At 36.1% G+C, this 20602-nt stretch overlaps 1 protein-coding gene and 1 long non-coding RNA gene across 25 annotated transcripts in view; one reads left to right on the top strand and one right to left on the bottom strand.

Moving 5' to 3' along the window:
• Positions 1–20602, bottom strand: part of LOC114304749 (uncharacterized) — a 200618-nt gene that overhangs the window by 171036 nt on the left and 8980 nt on the right. For 4 of the 24 annotated variants that reach the window (XR_014335575.1, XM_082878331.1, XM_082878330.1 and 1 more), the window contains 8 exons: positions 18810–19384; positions 7239–7337; positions 6561–6629; positions 5741–5850; positions 5465–5525; positions 3465–5146; positions 3217–3301; positions 1711–2288 (listed from right to left, as the gene is read on the bottom strand). The gene's annotated coding sequence lies outside the window, so the exon portion shown is untranslated. Of the gene's footprint in view, positions 1–1710; positions 2289–3216; positions 3302–3464; positions 5160–5464; positions 5526–5740; positions 5851–5983; positions 6007–6560; positions 6630–7238; positions 7338–7432; positions 7465–18809; positions 19385–20602 lie in introns of those variants that run through there. The other 20 variants (XM_082878345.1, XM_082878347.1, XM_082878342.1 and 17 more) reach the window with 20 other exon arrangements.
• LOC145795181 (uncharacterized) lies at positions 10603–11917 on the top strand. The gene is made up of 2 exons (XR_014335579.1): positions 10603–11329; positions 11367–11917. It is a non-coding gene; the product is annotated as an uncharacterized LOC145795181 (long non-coding RNA).

Raw genomic sequence — 20602 nt, forward strand, 5'->3', positions numbered from 1 at the left:
TGTTCGGCCCGTGGGGGCCATCACGGTCCCGTTTTGACAATCTGAATTGTTCAATATGTAGAACTCGTCGAGTACTATATGCCTGTAAAAAATCACGTTGATCGGATATCGATAACTATTTGATCAGATTATTTTTTTTTTCAACCGTTAACTATAACACCATCTATTTTTTTATACAAAACTGATTTGTTCATATAGTTAGCGATATCCGATTAATGTGATTTTTCATAGACATATAGTACTCGATGAATTCTACACATTGAATAGTTCAGATTATCAAAACAGGACCCGTGATAGACTCTCACGGGCCGAACAACAGTGTGTTAAAATTGCATCCAACTGTGTAATTTTTCTTAAAAAACGCAACCACAGATCTGAACCGGTCAGATCTGTCTTATAATTTTGTATGTAAAATTAAATTTTTAATATATTTTTTGGTGAATAGTGACAACTTTTTGATTTTTTTTTTAACATACCAAACTAGACCTAAATATATCTATTTATCTATCTATTCCTTCTCTCTTCATACTGTCAACTGAATCCTTAGGCAATTGAAGTAATGGTTTTAGTTGCAAAAGTTCCAAAATTTTCTTATCTAATAAAACTCAATTGTTTCTCATAAGTTTACTTTGGCAGAGGCCCCCACAAAATCAACATCAGAAAATATAAAATATATATATATAGACTCCCATGAGTATAATAAAAGTTTAAAAATTTTGGTAAAAAGATGTACCAATTTGGTATAAATTTGTCATATGAACACTTTATTATTATTATTATTATTATTATTATTATTATAAATAAAAGTTCACATTGAAAAGAGCTTCATAAATTTTAAAAAACCTATAATATATAATTAAAAAAAAGCTCACTTTAAAAGAACTTCCACCAATTTAAAATAGGTTCTACCAACATTTCTTAGTTTTCGTTTTGAATTTATAAGTTCTATTTATTTGATAACTTTTGACACTTTTAATTTCTTCTTTTTTCATAGCTAAATGCTTTAAATATTCTCAAATTTTAGTTATGAGAATCGAAGAGACATGAATTTTACATGATATAATTTACTAAAAATAATAAATATTATTTACATTTAAGTTTAAAATATAAAAAGCCTCGCAATAAAATTTTGCTTTAGGCCTTGTGGTAGTGAAGAAGACTATTACCACTTAAGTGACACATAATATATAATAAATATTTTATTTTATTTTTAATTATTTGAATTGTATAGACATTACGTGTGCCAACCACTAATTTATTTTTAGAATATCTAATATAGATAATTGCTACTAAACAAAGTACTTTTGTGATCATCACAAACCGTCACAAATAATAAAAATGTAGTCATAAAAGACCGTTTGCGATGGCCATGCGACCACAAATGGGGGACACAAATGTGAGGTGACAAATACTTTTTTGCACGGGTAGAGCCGTAGTTACAAATTATTTATGACTACCTAAATGACTTTTTGTGACAACTATTTTGTCGTCACAAAAAAAAAAAAAAAAAAAAAAAAACTTTTAGCAACCATTTGTTTACCATTGCAAATAATTATTTATTATAAAAAAAAAAAAAATCATATGCGTTTGCTACAAAAAATAAAATCAATTGCAAGCACTTACCAATTTTTTTAATGAAAAACAACAAAAAAAACAAATTAATTTAAACTTATAACAAAAATATTAACCTATATTCACACACACACATATAGTGTGCAAACAAAATATAAACTTTCATATATGTAAAACAAATATCCATTAACCATTCTTAAAATACATCCTACTAAACAATTTAAGTCCTCAAAAAAAAAAAGAGCAACATAATCTCAATTTGGCTCCAAACATCACCTACTCGATCATATCAACTACTCCCACAACAAAACCTGCAAACACATATCAAACTTGACTTGAAAATTTAATGCACTTCAATTTGTTAGTTTAACTTGAAATAATCAAAATAAAACTGAGCTTGAAACAGATTCCCAAGAAACAAGGCAGCTGATCTCAGATGGTGCTGCCAGTTCTTGTCCTTACAGAGCCTTGATTGAGGATGCCAACTTCCTCCTGAGAAGATGCAAATGCAGAATTTCTTACATCCCAAGAGAAGCCAACAAATGCGCTGATGCTCTCGCCAACATAGGAGCCAGCCAATCTGAGCATTTTGTTTTCTTAGATGAGCCACCCAATGCTCTTCATTCTGCACTAGTAGCAGACATGGTGGCTGCTAGTTCTAGGAGGGACTGAGTTCCCTTTGTTGTTAAGTCTGTTCTAAACTCTTTCTGTTTAACCTTCATTTGAATCAAAAAAAAAAAAAAAAATCAAAATAAAACTATTTCAAAAGAAATTGTCAAAAGACAAAAAAAAGTGACCTCTAAATTCTTTTGCTTGGAGTAAATTACAAAAATATAGATGCCAATTCATAATTTGCACAAATAAATGGACAAGAAAATGGTCACCCAATCCAATCAGATTAATGAATAAACCAAAGAAATTGAAAAATGAACATAATCTGTGTCTTAGCATAGGTTAAACCAGAAGGAAGCAACAACAAGAAATTTGACTTCACTATTTAGAAGTTCATTACCACTACCTAGTGATATCGAGTTACAGAATTCACTATGTAATTCAAGAATTAGCAATGAAGAATTTGGGAAATAAACTCAGTCAATCAATAACAAAGAATTACAAAAGTCATTTGCATCACTGCAAATAGATGATAACACCAGCCTTCTCAAATCAAGTAGCCCATTAGTAGATTGAATTGCTAGATTATCCAATCTGAAAGTTTTGCCTCCAAGCACATTTGGCCAAGAGCATTTAAACAGTTCCTTGCTGTCTGTGATATTTATTGTTATGTGATGCATTTGATCTAGAGTCATAAACTTCCAAAAACATGTATACAAATATGATCAATTGTATATGAAAATGTTAGAGATCCCAAAATTTCTACATGGGTCCCAAATTTATGTGAGACATTTGGTAGAAATTTTGGTAAAAATTTTGGAGTCTCTAGCATTACTCATTATATATTTCTACAAATGGATCACATTAAGAAAGAAAGGGAAATCACGTATGATGTACCATCCATAGATTAAGCAATATTCCTAGTTCTTATGCACAAAAGATTCTCTCTCTCTCTCTCTCTCTCTCTCTCTCTCTCTCTCTCACACACACACACACACACACACACCACTGGAAATTGATTAAAAGCCATACCTAAGAAGGCTTCCTGCTCAGCTTCATCGTGGACCTCAAAATGTGATTTGCCAGATTCAGCAGCCTTCAATTCTCCATTGCCATTCTAATAATTCAAAATAATAATAATAATAATAAATTAAAAATGTAGGAAAAAACCGAGAATCAAAATAAGCACAAAACTTGGTGAAAAACGTAATAGCATTCAGGAAGTGAAATTAAGCAACAAGCTAGACAATGATGATATAAAACAGTGACAAAAATGTTACGAGTTTGCTGTTAAACTCTTCCATTGCTTTCTCATATCTGCCTTCTTCTTCGTAGGCTTTGCCACCTAAGGAGCTTTCTCCAATATGCAACAAGAAAATAGCAGTTAGTGAGCATATGATTCAAAAAACACAAAACAAACAAAATAATTAATAAAACATAAAAATAAAATCAGTTCTAAGGATGTAATATCAACCAAAAAAATAAACTACAACACTTTCAACAGAAATGGACTAATCAGCTAAACGTGGAGCACCTCAATATGGATTACTGTGATTCAAAACAGTTAACATAATAATTTTGAGCACAACTTTCAAAATTCATTTTGGTTGTTGCTCGCAAGTGAAAGTAGATCTTCCAGATTTAGAAATTGCTTTCCATTTCACTCCACCAGCTTTCCCAACCTGAAACTCATATAACTCATAATAAAGGAGAGTAGACTTCCATTTGGTTGCCAAGAAATTATAGGAAAACAGTTACGATTCCTAATTGTTTGACGAAATGCATCTCTTGGAACTAAACTTCAAAGTACTGAGCCAAACAAAACAACCAAGTCTAGATTAAGTTTACAGACTTTCAAAACCAAAACATTAACAAAGCACAATTAGATTTAAAATATATGCATCTTCCTAAATTATGTTTTGAATGATTCTTAGTTTACTATAAATATCAAAACAGATAAGATAACAAACTATTATTTTCCATTCAATCAAAGTCAAGTTCTGAAGTTAATTTTTTTATTTGTTTTATAGGATACTATTTCCCATTCAAACAAAGTCAGAATGTGAGTTGTTCTCATTGTGCACAAGCATGAACTTAGAAAATTTATATATATATATATAAATCACTACCAGACTAAGCTGAAGTTTAAAAAAAAAAAAAAGGACTACAAACAAGGGAAATGCTACGTCAATACCAGAAACTTCAGAATTAGTGGTGTTTCAAAAGTGCCACAATAGACCAGAAAAAACACTGTTAAAAGTTCAGATGATGTTTATAACATTCGCCGCGGATATGGGCATCATCTTACCTTCATGTTGTTTTAAAAAATGCCATTAGTCTTACCACATATCCACCTAAGCATTCTCATCTCATCTACACTCAATTTCTACACGCGTTGTTTCTTAGCTATCCAACATTTTGTAATCCCAGGAGGTCACCTATCTTAGTACAATTTTCGTCCAAGGATGCTTAACTACTGTCATATATTCATATATGAGTTTAAATTACATTTACTTGTCAACACCCTAAACACTTGCAGATATATGCACACCAAACGTTTTCATCCATTAATGCTTCCAATATAACTAGACTTCTAATGTAATTTGCCGACAAGGAATTCCTAAGTCACCAAGCCCAAAACCTAAAGAAATGACTAAGCAATTTTACAGTAACTTCTTTGAACAACAATGCTACACTTATCTCACATGTAAGACTGAACATTCAATGAAAAACTAAAAAGTAACAAACTCAAAAAGGCATAATGTAGAAGGGAATCATAAAGTTACCACGCCAACATGAATGCAACTGAATAGCAGCTTTACGTATTGAAATGAACTCCTTGCGAGCAATGTAAGTATGAATTTGCCTTTGAATTTTGTTGGCCGCATTTCCAAGAACCTCAGCTAGTCGCATCCACCTCAGCCATCTGCCCAGCTCGCAGGAAGACCTTTGTCTTGCCTATCTGCCAAGCCAAGCTCATGTCACAATATGAAATAGAAGTTCTCAGATCCCATTTGTAAAATTGCATCACATCAAAGTGATTTTAAATAGACAGTTAAGCAAAACACAATAGTAAGAAAAAGCTAAAAAATTGAGTAAATTTTGTATCATCACCCAAAAACCCCAAACAGAAAGGAAAATAAACATTTTAAACATAAGCCTAAACATTCTGCAACTACTTGAAGGTGGCAGAAGTTGAAAGTCACTTTGGACATCAACTGAAAATGCCAGCATAAATAGCATGATCAGGACAATAAATTCAATGAAACATCATGATTACCTGATGACCTTTCAAGCCCATTTTATCCAGAATCATCTGGCATGCAACCTTGTCATCATAGCTGCACCAAAAGTAATCAAAGTTCAACAAAAAGAACAAATGAAGAGGAACAAGAATAAGAGCAAGGCATCAAGAAAGAAATACAGAAGAACAAATCATGGGGCATGCCATAATTAATCAACTTATACAAAAGGTAGCTGAATTTTTTTTGAAAGCAGATCCATACTGATCCTTAAATTAAACACTAGAAAACAAGAGAATACAAGTGAAACCTACTTTCCATGCAAAACTTCTGGAGAAAGAACACCAAAATGGAGGAGAAACTCATAGAACATTCGTCTAGTGGGGTACCCTGCACAGCTAATTCTGATTGCCTCAAGAGCACCCTACAGCACAAAGGAATGACCAAGACATAATTAATACCAAAAAATGAACCATTAGCCCTAGGTTTAATTTTCCAGGTTAGATAATATGAATATAATACAATATGAGGTATGTGGTTTGCCAGAATATACTTACACCACAATGTATTTCCAGCATGTCTGTGAAGAGGATGGAAGAGAAATCACAATATTAGCTAGTCTTAAGTTTAATCCCGCACTATATACTTACATAACATAAATAAAAAGAAAATCAGATTCCCACATAAATTTCATTAAGTTAAGACGACATTTGTTTAAAATCGCTTCTATTTTATTTCTATTTTCCATTTATTTTTTTCTTTGGACTCCATAAATTCAAGATTCTAACACAACCTCACAGTTTCTTTATTTCTTCTGACTTTATAAATTCAAGATTCAAACACAACCTCATGGTTACTGAATAGACATACATTATTGGTCCAACAAGAAACTGAGTAAGACATGAAATGGTTAGACATTTTAATTTACAAGAGGAAAACCAACGTTTGGGAAATTTTAATTTACAAAAGCAGCTATAGTACTTCACAACCCAGCTGGAAACCCTTCTAAGTGGAAAATGAAAAGCACATTTGATGTTACCAAAAAGAATAATTAGACAAACAAGCTTTTGATCACTACCAAAATTCCTTGCCAATACATCACTATTTTAGATTTAGATCTGAGTTGTAGTTTACCTTCCTCGGTAATGATTAGGCACTACCACAGAGTTTCGTCAGTGCCAGCACCATCCTCTGATGGGGATCCTGTATTTTCTAGCACTTGTTATTCAAGCCCCCCCCCAAAAATTATAGACATTCTCTTTAAGTACAACTAGCCTATCACCCGTGCTATGCACGGGATAATTGTAGATATTAATATTTGTGTTAGATTTTTTTTAATATATAAATTATGTTTTTTAAGATTTTTTATAAAAATAATTTAACAATCTTATCACTAACCATAGTGTATGGGAGAAGTTAAAAAGGGTACTGCAGTAACTATACACGGGTTGTATCTATAATTATTTGTATGAGAGATTTTAAATGTTGATCAGGTGATTTTGACCAAATTAATAAATGCAGGCATGTGGAAAGACATGTGGATTGAAAAAAGTTAATAAATGCTGATTAGGGAATTTTGACCAAATCAATAAATGTTGAGTTTTTTTTTTTTTTAATAAAAAATTTAGAAAATTGAGACTGGGATATTGGAGCTCCCACAGGCCTTGGGGGTTAAAAACCCCTTTTTGCTTAATATATAGTATAGATAATATAGACATTCTATTGGAAAAATCTTGCACATAATTCGTATAAATTAGAGAGGATAAATGGAAAAACAATTTTAGTATGAACAATGACAGAACATGAACAAACCTTTGATCCTTTTGGGACCATTGGGACTAGCTCGCAAAACCTGGTTGTCATCTTGAAACCACTAAATCCTTCATCAAAATCCTCATAGAACAGTTTGATCTGCATGAGACGAATGACAAATTTCAGATTTTCTCTATACTTGCCCAAAAAAAAAAAAAGAAAAAGAAGAAAGAACAAATGGCACAAATTCGAACCAAATCGAACCAAGTTCACTTCTTCAGCCCCCGCCCCCCCCCCCCCCCCCCCCCCCCCACCAAAAAAAAAAAGAAGAAAAAAAAAAGTACACTCTTAGGAAAATATCCATATCCAACTAAATAGAGCCATAAAACTGAAGACTGAGATAATTGAATTATACCTCATCAAATCCGTTGGATTTTTTACAAGATAGAGCATAAGAATCTTCAGAATATAGAATTCGGTCCATAATGGAATTATAAAGTGATTGGGAACAGACCACTGAATAAAATGATAATAAAGTGCTTTAAAAAATAATTCACAATAACATTTCTTAACGATAGTGTGACCATTTAGCAGCATTAAAAAGAGATTTTAAGAACATAGAATTTCAAAGCAAATTAAAATGGCAAAACTCAAAGACATGAACTTGTTAAAACCATAAATTATTTAAATAACATTTGGTATTTTCTGTCGAGAGTGATAGGTGCCAAAGAGGAAGCAGTTAGGTAGGTGCTTTATTGGACATTGTCAATAAGTCCACACTCAAATTTGTCATATGAAACTCTTGAAAGGGCCACAAACTACTTTCACCAAAACAAAATTGCCAAATAAAAAGTCAAAACAGAGAAAGTCATAGTCAACAATGCTTTGAAATCTAGGACCAACAATTTAATTCAAAAAATAGGAATTTGCCAAGAGGGTTCAATCGAACCCACTAAAGTTTGAAAACATTCTACTATATATGTAATGTAGAATTACAGCCCAAATATAGCTTGACAATAAAACACAGTGCAATTTGACAATAAAACTAGAAGGAGAAGAATAATAATTTACAGCTCAAATGTAGCTTCTTAGTAAGTAAGGATATGTCCTGAGTGATTATTGAAAGCATAGGAAAGGCCTGCAAGCTCAAACTTTTTCATCTGATGAGAATTTGTCAACAACTTTACTGCATACAAGGTTTTAAAAAGCGGCCGCAACCGTTACATAACGCCGTCACGTAACGGTTTTGGCAGTTACCGCCACCCGTTACGGCCGCTTTTGCAGTGTGATTGAGATTCACAGGTGTGTCGGCCATAGCAACTGCCGTAGCGGTGCCGTAACGGCCTGTTACGCACCGTTACGTAATGGTTCCAAACTGTTTCTTTCGAAAAAAACACACAAAAATGGCTAAAAATGAGAGAAGAGGGATAGAGAGAAAAGGGAAGATAAAGAGAGAAAATGGAGGAGCAAGAGATAGAGAGAGAGAAAAGGGAAAATGAATAACATGTTATTGATTTGTTGAAGCTGCTTCACCTATGCTATTCTATTCAGCTGCTATCACTAAACCATTTTGTTTGTGTGCGTCTCTCTATATGTTGTTTGAAAATAATAATAATAATAAGTGTGGTTATTATCTATTTGGCTTGGTTAAAATATGTATATATATATATATATTTAGGCTCTTATTTATTCCCTTACTTTTGTCATTATTTATCTTTTATATAAGCCCTGTTTGGTAGAGCTGTGGGAAAGTACTTATAGCTTATGCCTAAACAGCTTATAGCTTATAACTTTCAACTTAAGCTGATTTCCAGCTTATTCTTAAAGCATCTCCTGCCCTACTCAAAGAATAAGCTGATTTCTGACTTCCACAAAGCTATAAGCTATAAGCTATAAGTTAAACCAAACACATCAAAATAGCTTAAATTAAGCTGAAAGCTGAAATAAGCTGTAAATAATTTCTGCCAAACAGGCACATAATTGTTAGTGATTGATTTTTTGTATAATATAAAATCATTAATTATTAAAATAAAATGTAAAAAACTCAGTTTATAGCGATTTAAAAATATGAAATATATTCGATCATACTTAAAAATTTACCAAAATTTATCAATATTTATTTTTAACCCAATAAATATAATCATGGACAAAAAAATATGCGTATTGATAAGTTTTTTTCAAATTGTGCGAAAAATAAAAAAATTCACAGTTTCGGTAACCGCAACCGTTGCACTATGGCCTTTACACACCGCAACTGCGTCACCGCCACCGTTACGGCAACCCCAACCGCTTTTTAGAACCTTGACTGCATATTTTTCTTTAATGCTGTGTTTGGTTTGGGGATTCGGAGACGGATTTGGAAAAGGAAAGGGAAAATGTGTGTGAAATAAGATGAAATGTGGGTATATTTTATTCACATTTCACCTATCTTTTCCATTTTCCTTTCTAAATCCATCCTCAAATCCCCAACCAAACACAGCATAAAAGGACTTTGAAGCCATTATCACTCATCCATTGACTTCATAAAAAGTTTATTCATTTCACAACACATGGTAATCAAACAGCATATTCGTACAATTTGATCAGGTGTATAAGAGACCTCATTCTACTCTGCCAATCAAATCACACTAAAAACAAAACCCTACAATTGACATCTTTATTGGATATTCAAAACACAAATAAAAAATCCAAATTAGAAATCCAAAACACAAAACAAAGCGCTAATTCAATAGAAACAATAAACAATTCATCGTAACCAAATAGAGGCCTAATTTATACTAGATTGAAGAAATTGAAGAAAAGAAACAGCAATGGAATGGCAAAAAAACATAAAATTAAATAAAGTGATAAATATATTTAGAGAGAGAGATCCTTGACCTTAGCTAAATAGCTTAAATCAAGGTTCTGAAAAGCGGTTGCGGTCGCCGTAACGGTGGCGGTGACGCGGTTGCGGTTGCGGGGTGTAAAGGCCGTAGTGTAACAGTTGCGGTAACCGGAACCGTGAATTTTTTTATTTTTCACACAATTTGAAAAAAACTTACCGATACACATATTTTTTTTCCATGATCATATTTATTGGATTAAAAATAAATATTGATCAATTTTTATAAATTTTTAAATATGATCCAATATATTTCATGCTGGAAATTGTGTTCATGCATATAATATGATAGTGGTGTTGGTGGTAGAGAGTGGCATGTATAGAATATGATAGTGGTGTTGGTGGTAGATAGTGGTATGTATAGAATATGATAGTGGTGTTGGTTGTAGATAGTGGCATGTATAGAATATGATAGTGGTGTTGGTGGTAGATAGTGGCATGTATATAATATGATAGTGGTAGATAGTGGTAATATATAATATGTAAGTGGCATATAATGGGTTATGATGATGTTTGTAATATCTCCTATATAAGGAGTTGTTAGAATTTACCAATTTACTCCTCCACCTACCATCTCCACTAGCACCCACTTCACCTACCACCTCCACTACATTACACCTACTACCACCTTCTCTTCTATATATAGGAGTTGTAATACATAACACATAGATCAATATATCAATCAATAATAATACATACAATTTATTCTCTCTCTTTCTCTATACATTATTTCTTACATGGTATCAAAGCTGGTTTAAAACCTAGTATTTTCGCTTCCCCGGCGGGCGGCAACCTCACCTTAGCCGCCCGCCGGACCTCAACCTATTCCGCTGATAAAATCAACAAAGATTTGTGCAACTGTAGTCATGTGTGAGGTTGATGGAGAAGAATTCTTCACCTCATATGACGAGACAGTCTGGAACTGGAAACACTGCAACATTCTACTCTGGAATTCTGCAGCAGCTAGATTATAGCTTGGTTGAGTGCCAAGCTTTGGTTCTTCCACCCACTCTTGAACTTGCCCAGCAAAGTGTGAAGGTTCATGCTTGTGTTGGAGGGACTAGTGTGCGCGAAGATCAGCGCATTCTCTCCAGTGGGGTTCATGTTGTTGTTGGTACTCCTGGTCGTGTGTTTGACATGTTGCGGAGACAATCACTTCGCCATGTTTACATCAAAATGTTTGTCTTGGATGAAGCTGATGAAATGCTGTCACGAGGTTTTTAAAAATCAGATCTATGATATTTTCCAGTTGCTGCCACCCAAAATCCAGGTTGGGGTGTTCTCAGTTGCTGCCACCCAAAATCCAGGTTGGGGTGTTCTCTGCCACAATGCCACCAGAGGCTCTTGAAATCACCAGGAAATTCATGAATAAGCCTGGAAAGAGAAAAAGCTCATGCTAGGATTTGCGAAGTGATTCGCTGCAGGAATTTTGGCTTTGGATGAAACCCTTACCATACTCCACTCATTCTCTCCAACTGTTCTAACTTTTTATTTTTATTATTATTATTATTATTATATCAAATAATCAATGCACTCATGTTCCCCACTAACAGTGTCCACTTTTGACCCAAACCATTTTCAATCCATCATTTCTCCTTCACCTTTTGCACTCCACTCACCGACTCTCTCTCCACTTTATCACATGGGTTTGTCCCTCTCTCTCCTCCATTTGATTTCAAAAATCACTTATTTTTATTTATTTTTTCCAAGTCACTTTTCCTCTTTTTTAAATACCCCACTTTATTTTTGAAACAATCGCACTGATGTTTTTCATATAATCCATCTATAAATATTTTTTATCTATTTTCTTTCTCCCTTGTTTTCTTTCATTTTATTTTTTATTTTTTTCAACAAAACACTCCCAAAACAAAAAAAAAAAAAAAAAAAAAAACAACATTTTACAAACTTGTCATTTCTTCATGCCGGGGATCAACCCCGATCAGCATTTTACACCATAAAAATAAAAATAAAAAAAAAATAAAAAAAAAAAAAACAAAAACAAAAACAAAAACAAAAAAAAAAAAAAAAAAAAAAACCACCACACCCACAGTGGGATTTTCCTTTCTCTACTCTGCCGCCGGTCTCTTCTTCTTGCCTCCGTCCTGCGCGGCCCTTGCCGGTGTTGCCTCCGTGTTTCCCACTCCACTGGGCATGATCACTACTCCCTGCTCCTCCACTGCAGCATATGGTGGACCTCCAAATCGAAACATCACGGTGGCCTTCCGCTTCATCTCCTTGTTTTCCGCCTTTAGCACACTTATCTCTGCTCGCGCATCCTTATACATGCGTTGGAGCAGAGCCAGTTGGGCGTTTACATGCTGCACCTCATTTGTCCTACTCTGCAGCCGGTGCGACAAGTTTGTGACCGCCGTCATGCTTTCCACACATGCCTTCAGAGTATACTGATTGGCCTCCACATCCGACTGCACTGCCATTCTTTGCTCCACCGACCGCATCGGAAAGTTCAACGGAGTAAACTCCGGGGCGCTTGGTTGAGTTTCCAGTGCCACCGCACCAGTTCTCTCTCTTGTTGACTCGTTGAGGTCGGGAAAGAGGGTGAGCAACCCGCGGGAAGACGATGACGCCATTTTCTGGGCAACAGAGTGTTACAGAATATTACAGCGTTTTTCTCTCAGAACTCTCTCAGCCACACGAAGGATTTTTCAGAGGTTTCTCTCAATTTTTCTATGCCTCAGCCTCAGCCTTCGTCTTGGTTAAATAGCCGAGGCAGCCACGCGTATCGCGCGCCACTTGCCGCCAGACGACAAACGGGCACGCCAACCAAGGCACTCACGTGCCTCGCCATCATGTCCGGCACACCTTTTGATGAATTGGGCACGCCTTTTGATGGCACGCCTTTTAAAAAATTGGGCACACCTTTTGAGGGTGCGTCCTTTCAAGGGTCCGACAAGACTCTGTAAACTGTCCCGACATAGATTCCGGTTAGTTTCTACAAGGGTCCGACAAGACTCTGTAAACTGTCCCGACATAGATTCCGGTTAGTTTCTACGAGGGTCCGACAAGACTCTGTAAACTGTCCCGACATTGATTCCGGTTAGTTTCTACAAGGGTCCGACAAGACTCTGTAAACTGTCCCGACATTGATTCCGGTTAGTTTCTACAAGGGTCCGACAAGACCCCGTAAACTGTCCTACTACATCGGTCCGACATGACCCCATAAACTGTCTTCTACATGGTTATGACACCCCCATACAGTGTCCTCTACAACGTTATGACACCACCATCCAGTGTCTTCACCAACGGTCTGACACGACCATACAGTGTCTCCTATCTTTATTTTATTTTTTATGTATTTTCTTGTTTTGTTCCTCTCTCCAAACTCAAGTTGGTTAGTTTCTATCCTCCTTGAGTTTGCGGGGGGCTGTTAGAATTTACCAATTTACTCCTCCACCTACCATCTCCACTAGCACCCACTTCACCTACCACCTCCACTACATTACACCTACTACCACCTTCTCTTCTATATATAGGAGTTGTAATACATAACACATAGATCAATATATCAATCAATAATAATACATACAATTTATTCTCTCTCTTTCTCTATACATTATTTCTTACAGGAGTGTCATTTGGTCTTGTAAGATAAGAAGTTTTGAATATAACAGAAATATATTCCTTCTTCCTCATATTTTCGGAGTTCTTCTTCTTCATATTTTCTAAGTTGGTATCAGAGCAACAAAAAACACAGCAGCCCTAAAACCGTCATAGCCATGTCGGAAGTCACGTCCGGAACCACTTCAACCCCTGCCGCTGCCATTCCGGTGAAAACGTCCAACTCTCACTCTGTCCAAATCACCACCATCCGCCTAAATGGTGATAATTTTCTCCGCTGGTCACAATCTGTCCGGATGTATATCCGTGGGCAAGGAAAGATCGGTTACATCACTGGTGACAAGAAGGCTCCTGCTGTTAATGATCCGCTGTTCGACAATTGGGACGCTGAAAACTCCATGGTTATGACATGGTTGGTCAATTCCATGGAGGAAGATATAAGCTCTAATTACATGTGCTATACTACTGCACAAGAATTGTGAGATAATGTTAGTCAGATGTATTCTGACCTAGGAAATCAATCTCAAGTTTTCGAATTAACTTTGAAGTTGGGAGAGATTCGTCAAGGAGATGATTCCGTCACCAAATATTTCAATTCGTTGAAAAGGTTGTGGCAGGATCTTGACATCTTCAACACATACGAATGGAAATCGGTTGACGACTGCAACCACCACAAGAAAACTGTGGAAGACAGCCGTATTTACAAGTTTCTTGCCGGCCTCAACATTGAGTTCGATGAAGTGCGAGGAAGAATTATTGGCAGACCTCCTCTCCCATCCATTGGCGAAGTATTTGCCGAAGTCAGAAGGGAAGAGAGCCGAAGGAGCGTCATGCTTAAGAAAAAAGGTAATGGTGAATCAATTGAAATTTCTGCTTTAATTAGCGATGCTGCGGCCAACAAGGCTGCAAATTACCAGCGCAGGTTTGATGATAAGCCACGGGTCTGGTGTGATTTTTGCAACAAGCCTCGCCATACACGCGAAACGTGTTGGAAGATTCATGGCAAACCTGTCAACTGGAAAAGCAGCAAACAAGGAGAGAAGAATCGTGGCTTTCCTACCGCTAATGAAGCCGATTCAGGTCCCTTCAACAAAGAGCAGATTGATCAACTCTTAAAGCTGATAAAATCCAACTCCTCAACCGGTACTCCTAGTGTTTTGTTGGCACAAACAGGTAGAAATCCTAAAGCCTTCTCTTGCCTAAACTTCTCTCCGTGGATCATAGATTCCGGTGCCTCCGATCACATGACTAGTTTTTCCCATTTATTTAGTACCTATTTCCCTTGTTCTGGTCATGACAAAATCAGAATAGCCGATGGTAGTTTTTCACCTATTGCAGGAAAAGGATTTATTAAACTAACTGAGAAAATTAATCTCAATGCTGTTCTTCACGTCCCCAACTTAGCCTGTAACCTTTTGTCTGTCAGTAAACTATCTAAGGATTCTAATTGTCGTGTTACATTTTTTGAATCCCATTGTGAATTTCAGGACCAGAACTCGGGGATGATGATTGGGCGTGCTAGGATGCTTGAAGGTCTTTACTACTTTGATGAAGTACCTGTTAGTAATAAAAAAGCTCAGAGCTTTAATAGTACCAGTTCAATCTCTGTTCGAGAAAAAATAATGCTATGGCACTATAGGCTAGGACATCCTAGTTTTCTTTATCTGAAACATTTATTTCCAGAATTATTTAAAGGGATTGATTGTTCTTCTTTTCATTGTGAAAGTTGCATTTTTGCAAAATTTCATCGCTCTACTTATTTGCCAAAACCTTACCAGGCTTCAAAACCTTTTTATTTGATTCATAGTGATGTTTGGGGCCCTTCTAAAATCACTACTCTTTCTGGTAAAAGATGGTTTGTTACATTTATTGATGACCATACCCGCTTATGTTGGATTTATTTGATGAATAAAAAATCTGACGTGAAAAATTTATTCACAAATTTTTACAATATGATTGAAAACCAATTTCAAACCAAAATTGGTATTTTACATTCTGATAATGGAACAGAATATTTCAATGAGCAGTTGGGTGAGTTTTTGGAAAAAAATGGGATTTTTCATCAATCTACATGTCGGGATACCCCTCAACAAAATGGCATTGCAGAAAGAAAAAATAAACATCTACTTGAAGTAGCACGTGCTATAATGTTTTACATGCATGTTCCTAAATATTTATGGGGTGAAGCAATTTTAACAGCCTCTTATTTGATAAACAGGATGCCTACAAAGGTGTTAACATACAAAACACCTTTTGATTGTCTCAAAACTTTTTTTTCTGACACGAGGTTGTTTTCTGATTTACCCGCCAAAGTTTTTGGATGTACTGCCTATGTTCATGTTCCCAGTCAATTTCGTTCAAAACTTGACCCCCGTGCTATAAAATGTGTTTTTTTGGGTTATTCCTCAAACAAAAAGGGGTATAAGTGCTTCGATCCTCAAAACAAGAAATTTCATGTGAGTATGGATGTGTCATTTGTGGAAACAAAATCCTATTTCCCCAACACTTCTCTTCAGGGGGAGACAAGTGGAGTAGAAGACCGTTTTTGGGATATTTCTATCCCGCTCCCCAATGTCATTTATCCTACACAAAAACCACATCTGTCTGATAATGATCACTTAGGAGAACCAAGTTCTATGGTGCCTAGTCAAGAAGATTCTTGTTTAGGGGGAGAAGTACTACAAAATGATCTAAATCCTGAGCTTCAGGTTTATACTAGGAAGCGATTTCATCTGAGGAATAATGACCCGAATGTCCATCCTAATGACCCGAATGTCCACCCGAGTTCTGGCATCGAAATTTTAGGTAATCCTATTCCTTCTATTTCCGACCTTGATGTACCTATAGCAATTAGGAAAGGTGTCCGAAATTGCATTAAACATCCTATTGCAAATTACCTCTCCTATCAAAGACTGTCTAAAAACCATAGAGCTTTCACATCTAGGATTTCACACTTGTTTGTTCCAAGGAATATACAGGAAGCATTGGATGATCCGAATTGGAAATTAGCAGTCATGGAGGAGATGAATGCTTTAAGGAGAAGTGGTACTTGGGAGATAGTTGATCTACCCAAAGACAAGAAAACAGTTGGGTGTAAATGGGTGTTTACGATAAAATGTAACGCAGATGGAAGCGTTGAGAGATACAAGGCGAGACTGGTAGCTAAAGGCTTCACTCAAACTTATGGGATCGACTATCAGGAGACGTTTGCTCCTGTTGCTAAAATAAATTCCATCAGAGTACTGTTATCTCTTGCAGTAAATTCAGATTGGCCTCTACATCAACTTGACATTAAAAGTCAAAGAGAGAGAACAATATCAGCGACTTGTAGGGAAATTGATTTACTTGTCTCATACGCGGCCTGATATTGCCTTTGCAGTCAGCATGGTAAGTCAGTTCATGCACTCACCAGGGGCAGAGCACTTTGAGGCCGTTTATAAGATCTTAAGATATTTGAAAGGAACTCCAGGGAGAGGCTTACTATTCAAGAAACATGGACATCTTCAAGTTGAAGTATACACAGATGCAGACTGGGCAGGAAGTGTTACAGACAGGAGATCAACATCCGGATACTGCTCCTTTGTAGGTGGGAACCTAGTTACATGGCGGAGTAAAAAACAGAATGTGGTAGCTAGAAGTAGTGCAGAAGCAGAGTTCAGAGCTGTTGCCCATGGAATCTGTGAAGTAATGTGGATTAAAAGAATTCTTGAAGAATTAAAGCTTTCTCACCCGACACCTATGAAGGTCTATTGTGACAACAAAGCAGCTATATCTATAGCTCATAATCCAGTTCTACATGATCGCACAAAACATATAGAAGTGGATAAACATTTCATCAAGGAGAAAATCAATGCTGGCATAATCTGTATGACCTACCTTCCAACAGGTGAACAATTAGCTGATGTGCTAACGAAGGGACTACACAAGAAGCAATTTGATAAGCTGACTAGCAAGCTGGCTATGGAAGATATCTTCAAACCAGCTTGAGGGGGAGTGCTGGAAATTGTGTTCATGCATATAATATGATAGTGGTGTTGGTGGTAGATAGTGGCATGTATAGAATATGATAGTGGTGTTGGTGGTAGATAGTGGTATGTATAGAATATGATAGTGGTGTTGGTTGTAGATAGTGGCATGTATAGAATATGATAGTGGTGTTGGTGGTAGATAGTGGCATGTATATAATATGATAGTGGTAGATAGTGGTAATATATAATATGTAAGTGGCATATAATGGGTTATGATGATGTTTATAATATCTCCTATATAAGGAGTGTCATTTGGTCTTGTAAGATAAGAAGTTTTGAATATAACAGAAATATATTCCTTCTTCCTCATATTTTCGGAGTTCTTCTTCTTCATATTTTCTAAGTTTTCATATTTTTAAATCACTATAAATTGAGTTTTTTACATTTTATTTTAATAATTAATGACTTTATATTATACAAAAAATCAATCACTAACTATATATATAAGATAAACAATGACAAAAGTAAGAGAATAAATAAGAGCTTAAATATATATATATACATATTTTAACCAAGCCAAATAGATAATGACCACGCTTATTATTATTATTATTATTTTCAAACAATATATAGATATACACACACAAACAAAATGGTTTAGTGATAGCAGCTGAATAGAATAGCATAGGTCTTACAACTTCAACAAATCAATACCATATTCTTCATCTTCCCTCCTCTCTCTCTCTCTATCTCTTGCTCCTCTATTTTCTCTCTTTATCTTCGCTCTTCTCTCTATCCCTCTTCTCCCATTTTTAGCTTTTTTTTTTGTGTTTTTTCGAAAGAAACAGTTTGGAACCGTTACGTAACGGTGCGTAACAGGCTGTTACAGTACCGTTACGGCAGCCGCTACGACCGACACACCTGTGAATCTTAATCACACTGCAAAAGCGGCCGTAACGGGTGGCGGTAACCGCCAAAACCGTTACGTAACGGCGTTACGTAACGGTTGCGGCCGCTTTTTAAAACCTTGGCTTAAATTGAAGGATACACGCATCAATGAACTAAGTAGAGAACATAAGATTAAATGAAAAATACAAATTAGAGTGAGTAAAGAATCATAGACATAAACAGAGTCTACATACATAAAACCACAGAAATATGAAAATGTGTATGTGTATGTGTGTATATAGAGAGATCTATGCTAACCTCTTGTAAAAGCTGAGCTTGGCGATAAATGTCTTCAACCGAAGTACACCCAGAGCTGCCACTATCACTATGATTGCTCAGTGGATCTCTGATTTCCACTTCGGGAGGCTCCGGTCTCACATCAGACGAAGGGCCTGAACCAGAGACTCCACGGCAGCAGAAGAGGCAGCAGATTTGGACAAAGAAGAAGAATCGGCGGTGGCAGTGGCGGTGGAGGTAGATTTGGTGTCATCATTGCCGAGGCGAGACTCATGAGGCGGTGGAGGAGGAGGAGGAGGACGAGCGCTGGACCAAAGAGACCTGCTGAGACATTCAGGGACTCACTTCTTCACCATCTCAATCTTAGAGAGAGCTTTGGTGGCGATCGAAGGTGGAGACGGCGGTGACGCAATTGGAGGCAGAGAGAGATGAGGGAGAGAGAGCAGATTTGAGGAGGTGGCTAGGGTTGAAATGGTTGGAAGAAATAAGGACTAGCGTGAAACCAAATCATAATAAATAAACTTCACCCATCGCTAATGTGTGACTGGCAACCTATCTTTTTGCAACTGCCCTATCTTTTTGCAACCGCAAAATTGCTGTCATTAAAACACGTGCAGTCGTTAATGTGTATGTATTATTTGCAACTGCAAACTAGCTGATGCAAAAAAAAAAAAAAAAAAAAACAAAGTGGAGCAAAATACCCTTTTTCTAGTAGTGTATCTCACTGTCACCGAAGAGCAACATATGCATGCATTACCAATTCATTACAATATAGAAACCATCAAATGAAAAAGATGCATAAACTAATCAAATGTACAGAATCAGGAATGAAGCAAGTAGAGTGAATCCAACTATAAAAAGCTGCCTCTTGAAACTTTCATTTCATTATCTCAACCTTTGGGGGCTAATACTATCCTCCCATCCCATTGATTGATTCCAGATAGTCAATTCAAATTTCAACATCTATCAGAATATAAGATTCCATTTTCCTTTATAGTTAAAACGATATTATCTGTTATCAACCCAAACCAAACCAGTCCTGTCAAAGCCAGAATGGTTCTCTTTTCCTTCCTTTTAATAGAGGGTTCTTCTCCTCTATTAAGTGTAAATCCTTCAAGTCTTTAAACCTCCAGGAAGAAAAACCTTGAAAAGTTGCTTCCATATTTTCTCTCTGAGCAAAGCAAAGACTCCAGTCCAGTCCTCTTCAGCAATCATTACCATTCTTCAATAGCTTTCAAGTTCTTACTTTATGCTCAGTTACAGCCTCTCCTGCTGTACTACTGCCTTCTTCAGCAGTAATCAAATTTGCTTCTCTTCACTTAACAGCGCCTCATTTTGGCTATTTCTTGTTACATTTGTCCACATTCAGTCCACATCAGCCATAACACCAGTTCTCTGTTTGTGTAATACCACCTTTACATTCTCTCTTTGACAAGTGATCCTCTTTTACGTTTGTGCAGCAAAATGGGTCTTACCAACCCATTAACAGTTTGTTCCAACTCAGAATGAAGATCTCAAATTCTCAATACGCTCGGCAAAGCCCAAAAACACAGCAGAAGTGTCCTTGAGTTCACATCTACGCCGGGCCTAGATCCACAAGAATCAAAGAGGAAATGGTTTTAAAAGCCCATTGTTCAAGCCCAAAACCAACAGCCACCACAAACAAGCTTTTTGAGCCTAAATGTCTAATTTTTCGTTTTACTTTTATTCTCGATCTCCACATCTACTTGTGTTTTTCTTTTTCTTTTTTCTTGCTCTTTTTAAAATTGTCTCCAAAATTTTGTGATTCATGATTTGAATCTCAATTTAACAAC

This window comes from Camellia sinensis, chromosome 7 (genome assembly GCF_055761805.1).
Source record: "Camellia sinensis isolate YWXY chromosome 7, ASM5576180v1, whole genome shotgun sequence".
NCBI lineage: Eukaryota > Viridiplantae > Streptophyta > Magnoliopsida > Ericales > Theaceae > Camellia > Camellia sinensis.